Here is an 8,912-nt window from a genome sequence, read left to right as displayed (position 1 = left end):
CCAAAAACCACTTTTTGAACTAAAAATTTCAAGGTATTTTCAATTGAAAAAATCAAAACAAAAGCCACCATTTTGAAAAAAAAAAAAATATTCTTTTATTATATTTCCGTTTCCGGTGTGTGTCGTGTGCAAAACGGCGGGAAATATGAATTGGGGAATGCACTGTATACAGTGTACAGTATGTCGACTGACGTGATGTCGGGCGAGATATCTTGCCGGCAAGATATCTCGCCTGCAGTACTCAGAAGGTTAATATGTTTAATCGTAGAAATATTATATTTTTCGGAAACATCTTACAATGCAGCAAACTCAGGAATGTCCCTTTCACCAGCTTCGCTATGGGACATTTGGTATCCCTTGATGCCACATTAGTGCTACAAAGTCCTTAATGTACATACTGGAGGGCGGGACGTAGCCCTTGATGCCACATTAGTGCCACAAAGTCCTTAATGTACATACTGGAGGGCGAGACGTAGCCCTTGATGCCACATTAGTGCCACAAAGTCCTTAATGTACATACTGGAGGGCGGGACGTAGCCCTTGATGCCACATTAGTGCCACAAAGTCCTTAATGTACATACTGGAGGGCGGGACGTAGCCCTTGATGCCACATTAGTGCCACAAAGTCCTTAATGTACATACTGGAGGGCGGGACGTAGCCCTTGATGCCACATTAGTGCCACAAAGTCCTTAATGTACATACTGGAGGGTGGGACGTAGCCCTTGATGCCACATTAGTGCCACAAAGTCCTTAATGTACATACTGGAGGGCGGGACGTAGCCCTTGATGCCACATTAGTGCCACAAAGTCCTTAATGTACATACTGGAGGGCGTGATGTAGCCCAGTGGTAAAGTGCTCGCTCGATGCGAGGTCAGTCTGGGATCGATCCCCATCGCTGGGCACATTGGGCTATTTCTCATTCTAGCCAGTGCACCACGACTGGTATATCAAAGGCTGTGGTATGTACTACCCTGTCTGTGGGATGATGCATATAAAAGGTCCCTTGCTGCTAATCGAAAAGAGTAGCCTATGAAATGGCAACAGCGGGTTTCCTCTCTCAATATCTGTGTGGTCCTTAACCATATAACCATAAATAAAATGTGTTGAGTGTGTCGTTAAATAAAACATTTCTTTCTTTCTTTTTTATAGTCTTTTAGTTTTAGTAATGAAAAAGTTATAGTATTCTACTCCAGTAGCTAATGGGTGATTTGATTTTTGTTTTTTTCCTTTTAGTGATTATTGGGTAATGAGAGTGCAGATGTTTATGGTAAAATCTGGTTTGGTGTGTTACAAAAGATGATTTGGTATGCTACAAGCTTTGAACAATGTCAAAATTGTGCGATACAGGGGGAGGGGGTAGTGGAATTAAAAACAAAAAAAGGTGGAATTGAAAACACTACTATATGATAGAAGACCAAACTAAACCATAATACTATAACAGTTTTTTTGCTGTATTAATGTTTAGTGTCCAAAATACAGTAGACAATTTTAACAATAATGGATTTAACCCTCGACCCTTTTTGTATTCATTCACTTTCCCACCCCTAAAAGGAAGGAAGGAAATGTTTTATTTAACGACACACTCAACACATTTTATTTACGATTATATAGCATCAGACATATGGTTATGGACCACACAGATACTGAGAGAGGAATCCTGCTGTCGCCACTTCATGGGCTACTCTTTTCAGTTAACAGCAAGGGATCTTTTATATGCACCATCCCACAGACAGGATAGTACATACCACGGTCTTTGTTACACCAGTTGTGGAGCACTGGCTGGAACGAGAAATAGCCCAATGGGTCCACCGACGGGGATCGATCCTAGACCAACCATGCATCAAGTGAACGCTTTACCACTGGGCTACGTCCCACCCACCTAAAAGGATTCTGGATCAACTGCACCATCCAAGATGGCCACTGTATATGATAAAATATCCCACCATTTTGTGATATTACCTACCTATAAAAAAAAAGGTTTTGTCAAATTAACATATTTGAGTATAAATACAGGACCTAATTTAACAATAAAACTTGTAAAATCATCCCAAAAATGGTAATGTTTTGGTGAAAATGTTCGACCCTCTTATAAGTCGACCCCCCTCAAGTTATAAAATGTTTTTTTGGTGAAAAAAATGTGACTTATAGGCAAAGATATATGGTACACCAAATATTTTTATTATCAGAAGCTTGTATTGCCATGATGCCATGGGGTGTTTTTTTTCAGGAGCAATTTCCACTGAAACATTTTTCATATCTATTCTGAAGAATGTATGAAAAAAACTGATTTGAAAATCATGATATTCTGGCATGTAGATTTGGGCTGGTGCCAGTACCAAGACAATATAAAAAAAAAACACTTGACAGGTGTGTGAATCGAAAAAAATTGATATTATTTCAGGCATATTTGACAGCAGGTTTCCGTCTGCCTGTACATGAATGTCTGTGTTATCTGTGTTATCACATACCTCTTTATTTCCTGACAATATCATGCTGACAGAATATCAAAAAAAAAAAAGAAAAAAAAAGTTATCAGAATTTGTGAGATTACTTTTTGCCTGTGTTTGACACGAGGGTTGAGCTAAACGAAGAAAAGTTGATCCAGTGAAGGAGTCGTTGTTTGATGTTAGATTCAGTCCGTAGGATTGTCCAGGAGACTGGGTTACCTTTGAGTAATTCACTGTCTGCTAATATGATTCACTAATAATTAAAATATACTGTCTCAATTTTACCAGATGCTCATACAGTCAGACTTGCTTAAACAGTCACCACATTTTTTCCTATGTAATCTATCCATCTGTCCCACATATAGAGTTCCTGACTCTTTTTCTCTTTTTTTTTCACAATGCCTTAAGATATTGAGTTGAAATTTTGTGCATGGCTTTATCATCTACTGTTAGAGGTCATGGCAATTTACCAATTGTTCACAGACTTATGGCCATAGAACTTAGGAGATATGAACATTTCTTGGGCCCGGTAGAGGACATGTATTACTTTATTACTATTCTCAGAATATGCTTGGTAACCTGTGTTAAACACCCACCTTAATTATCTTCAAAACCATCTAGTTTGACCTGTATTACACAGTCACTTGTCTTTTCATTTTTTTGGGGGTCTTTTCTTTTTTCTTTTCTTTTTTGGTGGGGTAGGGGGGGGGAGCACAGGCTGATTTTGTTTTTTTACTATCTTGAAATAGTCATATAATAAAAACAAAATAGTTGTAGTCTTAAAAATGTGCTATAAATTTACCTTTTTAATACAGGTTGGACTGTATATGAAACTAAATGAATTTCCTGTTTGATCTACATGTATATGTGGTAGGGTGATTGTCTTTGAAAAAGTACTACAGAAAGAACTTAATTCCCAAATATCTTGTTTAAATATGTAGTATAAGTGCTGCTGCAGTTAAGTACACTATATTTCTTCAGCATATGAGCATACTAATTTTAATCTATGTGTAAAGGTCATCAGCTCTCACTGACCACATATTAAGGTGAGTGGTATTTTAAAAATTTAAAACAAGATGTTTACGTTCTATAAAAAACTGAAAACAAGTCTTTGATTCATTATGATGGAGTTATCATTAAAAGTATTCTGAATACATGTAATAATAACCAGTCCATATGTGTGATATAGGATAAGAGGAATTTTCCCATGTTCATGGCATTCATGTATCTACCATTTTTTAATATCCAATAGCTGATGTATTTTTTGTGCTGGAATGTCATTAAACATTCATTCTTTACTCATTCATTCATGCATGCATACATTCATTCATTCATTCATTCATTCATTCTTTCGTTCTTTCATTCTTTTATTCATTATTTTGTTTGTTTGTTCATTCATTCATTCATTCATTCATTTAATTAGTTTACAGTTTTTGGAAAAATGGATTCATCAAAAATCTAGTGTGTGGTTATTTATCAACAATAGCATCATTTCCCTATACACAGCATGGTTTAAGATGTGGGGCGTTATTGTATTAGTGTACTGCCCTAACACCAGTGTATCCTTTGAAGACATACACGTAGCTAGGGGACACTGGTCAGTGTAATGATCTGACACCTCTACTTACAAGTTGTCACCACTGATGGGAACTGGCAGTCCACAGTGACCAGCATCAAGTAGAAAAATCCATATATACCATACAATAAACCACCTTTCAGAGTGGATTTACTGGCTGATGTAGAAACTACCAAATTGTTCAAGACATTTGGTTAACTCCATTAACAATTACATACAGAGCAAGAAAAGGAATATTTGTTTAACAACATACAGACCTGTCAACCTTTAGTCAAGAGAAAGCAGGAGGTGTGTGTTGAAAAAGCAGGAGATTTTGTCAAAAAGCAGGAGATTTTTTAAATTCACACAATTTAACCCAAAATCGCAAGATTTAAAAAAAACATTATTACAATAAGTTATATGAATACTTTATAATGTCATATATACTTCTTAACCTTCTTAACCTTAGATCTTGGCATTAAAAAAAAAAAAAAAATTATTATTATTTTTTTTTTTTTAAGTTTAAATATTATTATGATTTAATACATATTTAAAAAAATATATATATTTTATCCAAAAATGTTAAGAGCATGAACAAGAAATAAAAATTTTAATTAGTATATTTACGGTATTACACTTACATTCTTACAGGTTGCGTTACATTATCATTTGTGGTTAGTGTACCTAAGTACCAAAAACAAATTTATATAAATCTTATAAATTAATATTCAGTTTTTACTATAATGAGGAACGGTGGCGTGGTACTTATTTAAAATCATTATAATGATGCAATAAACATTGTATTTTCATTAATCATAAGTAAAACCTCATTACAGACATCGTGTGAAATATACCGGAATTATACCCATTTCCGTGAGTAACTTTATGTCAATGTCAAACACAACATTTTTTAATTGTACAAAAATAATTTCTTAAAGTGTACCCTTATAACCAACATTTTACGGCACAAACATACAAAATTAACTGACACAAGTATGTTTATACAGCTAATTGGTCTTTTCGTTGTCTTGCTGTGACATGTGATTTTAACATGCATCGTGTGTATCGGTGTCAACTCGGGAGTCTGGCAGTTCAGATTCGTCATAGTTGCATTATGTAATCCAGTGGGAAGACATTTTACAATTCAGAGGTGTTATTAGAACTAAATTGGATATTTTTTTTTTTTTATATGGCAACACTGAATGTCAATACACAGCCTGTTGAATTAGCGGCAACACGCTTCGTAGCCATTACGATGACAACAAACATTATAATAACACGTCATTTTATAAACTCCATGTGCTTTTTTAACAATATAAATAGGCTATCCCACAATTCTCACTTCGGCAAAGGTTAAACAGTCGGGACAATTCAGCCTATTACATTCTCGGAAACCGAAAGTAGTCGACATTTTCCGAATGAGAAAAAAAAGGCAGAGTTACTTCCCTTCTGTTATTTTGACAAAAGAGGATCGATTTTTTTTTATGCTTACAACATGTCCGCTTATTTTAAATTATAGCTATTTGATGTCTAATATGTGGTTATATGGACACATGGTCAAGAGAGGGGTAAGAGGGAGGAGAGAGATAGGGAGGTGAGAGAGAGAGAGAAAGAGGGAGGAGAGAACGAGGGAGAAGGGACAGAGGGAGAGAGAGAGGGAGGGAGAGAGAGGGTCAGGAGGGAGGGCGAAACCCACTGCCACAACATATAGGTGACTTATATAAAAAAAAAGCAGCTTAAAAAGCAACACAGGATCTTTTATATGTACTTTCCACTAACAGTACAGTACATACCATGGTCTTTAGCACACCAGTTGTGATTAACTGATTGGGATGGGGAGTCAATGGAAATCATTTCTGCATCTAATTGCACTCTACCATCAAGATACATCTCACTGCCCTTTAAAATATTTTGAACGGTATACTAGTATTCCAAGTAGCTTATATTAGCAGTATGTCAGAATGTGCTGAACATGTAGGTATAGTTTTATGTTAGGAGACTGCTTCAGTTATCAGACTTGTCAAAAAACGGCTGCAATGGGTTCATCTCATCAGCCATTGTGACATATCTGTGCCAGCTGCTTTTTACCATAAATTGTTCTGACATCATTACAGGTTAATTACATTGTCTTGGCATGTATTCTACTATTGGCGTACACTGCAGCTGTCTGCCTGTCTGTACTTAGCTTTCTAAGTAGTAATATGGAGAACAGTCCCAAGTTATGCAAATCATTCAAGACATGTGTACAACTTCATTAACAGTTACATATTTTAATAAATCAGCTGCTTGTCATATTGAAAATGTATATCCAGTGGAATCTGTCTAAAACAGTTTTAAGGGAGACATGAATTGTGATGGTATACACAGAATGCCGATTAGACAAATTTCATTCAAGATGTTGTCAATGATTAGATTTCTGTGATCAAGCCGGTTTACACATAAATCTGGATTATGTAGATGGTTAGGACAGAAAGAAATGTTTTATTTAACGATGAACTCATCACTTTTTATTTACGGTTATATGGCGTCAGACATATGGTTACGGACCACACAGATTGAGAGAGGAAACCCGCTGTTGCCACTTCATGAGCTACTCTTTTCGATTAGCAGCAAGGGATCTTTTATATGCACCATCCCACAGACAGGGTAGTACATACCACAGCCTTTGATATACCAGTCGTGGTGCACTCGCTGGAGAGAGAAATAGCCCAATGGGTGGTTAGGACAGAGTCCACTGTATATAGTTCTAAAAATACAGTAAACATACCAAAGTTTGCAGAATTCATTAAGATAAAGACCTGGGGTTTTTACTCTAGAATATGGTTATATACCCAAATGTAAATGTCAAATGTGCATTTTCATGGAAAGTAACTTTATTTAAAAAAATAAAAAAATAAAAAAAAATTACGTGAAAGGACCAGAATTATTGAAAGAAAAACCCATCCCCCCCCCCCCCCCCCCCCCCCCCCCCCCGATTAACTTACTTGTCTACTGCTAGTTGCTTGGTCAGTATGACCAGAATGCATTTAACTGCATAACTGTATTTTAAACGACTGCTTTGAAGTGACATTGCTGTATAGCTTTATCACAAGATTAAACATATCACTTGACTTAAAACAAGATTTTTTTATATATAGTTTGACATTTGATTGAATGGGGCTGGCTCTCATTTAAAAACCAAAACCAAAAACATATTATAGCTTTAACAAGTTATCTCCCTTTAACTTGAGAAATATTTCTTTATGGAACATGGGGCAGCTAAAGAATGGTGAAGTATTATTCACAGTGGACACTGACTCAGAGGTTGTGATGGGCTAAATAGAAGTGCCTGGCTTAGTCTGTATCTAACTGGTAGAGTCATATTAAGAGAAACATTTAAGAAATCCATATTCTGTCTAATACAAGTTACCTCCCTTTAGTTAGAGAAAACATTTTAGGCTAGGCCGGCTGCAGTATTAAAAAACAAGACCTATAATACAGTTGTTGAAATACATGTAGGAGAGTCTTAATGCTCAATAGGAAGTTAGTTTTTAATCTTTGATTATTATGGAGAGGGAAAACGTATACGTCTTCAGTTGATATTGTCATAAAACCAAAGATGTATATTGAATATAAAGAGAGTTAATTTTGATTATTACCTAGATATCAGATATGCAAGAAGTGATAGAATCCACCGTTCCTCTCCTCACACCTAAATTCCACCAATGATGTTTAATTACTGCAGTGAGTAATTGAGTGTCTGAATAAAATGTCCGATTGATACCTGTTTAATAATGCCACTGTTGCTCTCCTAATTTGCCAATTGTGAATTAAAAAAACTGTTGGTGAATTTTATTTCAATACAGCAAAAACATTTCTTGTAAAGATTGATATTTGGTTCGAAAATAACTGTTTTTAAATTTTTGAAGTCTATTGCGTGAATTATGTAATTTTTTCAATGGTTTAAATAGGTTTGGGGTTTTTTCTTACTTAGTAATATTATGGTATATACCATAATAGAGAATTCTGAGAAATTTCCTTTTTATTAATTAAAACACTGTAAGGTTGTTATTCGATGTGTATTTTTGTGCTGGGGAGTCATTAAACATTAATTCATTAATTAATTCATTCATTCATTCATTCATTCATTCATTCATTCATTCATTCATTCATAAAACTCTTTTTCTTTCAGCCTATAGTTGTAATTTCCAATTGCCTATAGAAATGAGAAAGTGTCACACTGTATTTTTTTTATATTAAATTTGTTTTTGTTTATTTTCAGGTTGAGAATATCAACACGTGTCTAACATTTCTCGCTAATTTGGGTGTTAATGTGGATGGATTGAGTGCTAAAGGTGAGACAGTAATTAATTAATAATCACACAGCGCAGTCTGGAATACAATGGACTCAGTATTTATTATTTATATGAAGTATCTATTATTATAAGTAGATTATATAGTTTGTTTGAGGTGAACTCTGCTTAGGCACATCTACTGTTTGTAGTGATCTATAATTGCTAGATAGTATGTACTCAACAATATTTAAAGATGCAAACCCTAGTTTGAGGTGAACTCTGCTTAGGCACATCTACTGTTTGTAGTGATCTATAATTGCTAGATAGTATATACTCAACAATATTTAAAGATGCAGACCCTAGTTTGAGGTGAACTCTGCTTAGGCACATCTACTGTTTGTAGTGATCTATAATTGCTAGATAGTATACTCTTCAAAAGAAGAAACGCAAAACCACATTGTCGTAACATTTGGAGAATTGATTTAATTATTGAATGGTGAGTCCGATAATTACCAAATGTTGCAGGATTGTTCACAATTCACTCTAGTCCATTGTGAGTAAGTGATAGGACACACCACCAAGGTCAAGGTCATCTGGAGTCAATACCGGGTGTGGCCTCCGCGTGTGTTGACAA

The sequence above is a fragment of the Gigantopelta aegis genome, chromosome 4 (genome assembly GCF_016097555.1).
Source record: "Gigantopelta aegis isolate Gae_Host chromosome 4, Gae_host_genome, whole genome shotgun sequence".
Lineage (NCBI taxonomy): Eukaryota > Metazoa > Mollusca > Gastropoda > Neomphalida > Peltospiridae > Gigantopelta > Gigantopelta aegis.
This window is presented reverse-complemented; position numbering follows the sequence as displayed.